The sequence below is a fragment of the Alosa pseudoharengus genome, unplaced genomic scaffold, assembly GCF_046254945.1.
Source record: "Alosa pseudoharengus isolate Yale_2024_CS ecotype anadromous, Long Island Sound unplaced genomic scaffold, YU_APseudo_1.1 YU_APseudo_1.1_scf_20, whole genome shotgun sequence".
Classification (NCBI taxonomy): domain Eukaryota; kingdom Metazoa; phylum Chordata; class Actinopteri; order Clupeiformes; family Clupeidae; genus Alosa; species Alosa pseudoharengus.
Genome location: NW_027468664.1, coordinates 17,890,391 through 17,892,890, shown reverse-complemented (window position 1 = coordinate 17,892,890; position 2,500 = coordinate 17,890,391). Strand labels below are relative to the sequence as shown.

The 2,500-nt window shown below is 47.0% G+C and overlaps 1 protein-coding gene across 2 annotated transcripts in view; it reads left to right on the top strand.

Moving 5' to 3' along the window:
- The window catches only part of bmpr2a (bone morphogenetic protein receptor, type II a (serine/threonine kinase)), a 27,487-nt gene that overhangs the window by 17,739 nt on the left and 7,248 nt on the right, over positions 1 to 2,500 (top strand). The window lies entirely within an intron of this gene.

Genomic DNA, 2,500 nt, shown 5'->3' with positions numbered 1-2,500 from the left:
TCACACACATTGGCTAAGAAGTCCAAGAAAAAAATCCTCCTTGAGGATTAAATTGAACGGTAATTTGCTGAAGCTCTACAAACAATTTTCAAGAAAAAAATCCATCAGTCTCTCGTGCAAGGCCCAATTTGATGAAGGAGAATGTTTTGCGGTTGAGTGCGATGTAGCACATCATTTAATGTCCCCCGTCCTTGTTGTCCCCAGTGGAAAATGTCACGCTGCCTCACATCTTATCCAGTGTTGCCACGGCATGGCCTTCACTACAGGAATGCACTAAATCTCCGCTTAAAGCACAAAAGAGGATTACATCACCGTTGCTTTTGGAGAAGCACGACTAATGATGCTTCAGACCTTTTAGTTTTTATGTTTCTTCTCGTCAGTTGGTTTTCATTCTTGTCTATTCTTTAGTTTTTCTTTTTTCTTATTATTCTATTTTACTACTGTTCTCTCCTATCATCTTCTTCCTTCCCCTTCTAAAAGCTTATGCATCATTTTTTGTGGCTCTCCAGACAGACTCTCAGAGTTTTAGATTACTGTGTCTGAAGTGGCGTTTTCTTTCAGCTCTTGCTGCTAACACGCAGCTCGTTTCCCTGTCCCCTTCTCCATGACCTTGCATTGGAAACTGTAGAACAAGCCTTCCGCTTTTAGAATCACTAAGCAACCGTATCTGGTAGCATTGCAGACCGTCTGACAGAGAAAGGGATGATGTTCTGTTGTCTCCCTCTCTGTCTCTCTCTCTGTCTCTCTCTCTCTCTCTCTCTCTCTCACACACACACAAAATAAAAACATGCAAGCGCACAGCCAAACACAAACACACACACACCATAAAACCCTTACCTACACATGCAGACACACAGATGCACACACTCGAAAAACCTCCAATACTTATATCGTAACAGAACCAAATTGATTTATTTGTACAATGCACATGTACAGGTACTAAATTCACACAGGAACTTGAGGACTGCTGGGATAGTTTCAAACCGTTTTGATAAGAAATGTGATCCAGGCCTCTGGACCTCTGGAACGCTAACGCCAGCGCCATCATGCATCAATATTCAGCCCAGGGCCTGAGGCCAGAGAGCTGGGGCTAGAGCAGGAGGAGTTGGGTGGAGGTTTGGGAGTGCGGGTGAGACTGCATGCACAAGTTAGCCCCCAGCCTTCAGCACCAGGATAACTAAGGAGAGAGAGGGGGGGGGGTAGGTAGAGAGAGTGGGAGGGAAGGTGGGGCAGGCTTGAATTAGTCAGGAGGATGTTTTGCTCGGGGGGTAATGGAAGAAGAGTGTGCCATTAGAATTCACATTTTTCATTTTCACATATTTTGAGCTCTGGTTTGTCTGAATTTTTCCATTCCTCCCTCTCTCTTTCTTCTCCTTTACTTGTTTGCTCATTGCAAGTCTTCCCTGAGGTTCTTGATACTGTACAGTGTAGGTTCTTTTGGTTTCCTCTGCCTTCAGGGTTCTTGTTCTCCCCACATCTCTGTCCCTCTCTTCTCTCTGTTTCTCTCTGTCCTTGCGTGAAGTCAGCTCTTTCATGTGTGAGCTTCCTCATCCATCTCACTGAGGACATCGCTGAGAAAGGACAGCATAGAATTCTCCTCTTCCCCTTTCCTCCACTTCTGACCCATCCATCAGTGTCTTGACAACCCTCTCCCTCCCTTCCCCCCCCCCCCCCCCCCCCCCTCTATCTCTCTCTCTGAGATAACAGTGACAGAGGCTGTCCTGGCTTGACCTATACTAGAGGAGGGTAGACACACAGTCACACACACACATACTTTTGTTAAATGAGATATGAGATGCTGTAGTATATGACCCTATCTCCTGCTGTGCACACAGAACGTGCATCTCTCAGCATCAAGGGAAGAGGCATTGAGCAAGCATTAATAATTAATGTGTGTGTGTGTGTGTGTGTGTGTGTGTGTGTGTGTGGGGGGGGGGGGGGGGGGGAGAGAGAGCGAGAGCCTTGTACATGCCATGCTCCATAGCAGCAGTAGGCATGGGTTAAGGTACCTGAAGTACTGTATTTCAGCAAGAGGTGGAGATGAGAGATAGAGGACAGAGAGAGGGGAGTACATGTGTGGTGAGCTTCTGTCTCTGACACACACACACACACACACATGCATACACCCTGCTGGTTTGGCTCAGTGTTTCTTGCAGGCATATGCCATCAGCAGATTTTTACCCTCTAACTCCCCCTGTCCTACGTTACTCCCTCTTTCTACTGTTGCCTTCCTTCCTCTTTCTCTCTTCTCTCTCCCTCTGTTGCTTTCTCCATGTCTCTTTCTCTCTCTCCCTCCCTCAATCTCTCTCTTTCTGTCTCTCCCTCACCCTATCAATTTCTTTCCCCCCTCTCTCTCTCTCTCCCTCTCTCTTCCTCAGTTCTGTCACAATCTCTCTCTCTCTCTCTTTCTCTCTTCCTCTGTTTTTTTCTGTCTCTCTCCCTCCCTCCTCCAGTCCTCCTCCCATCCTGTGCTCCACTAGGCTCCCCTCCCATGGCTGTT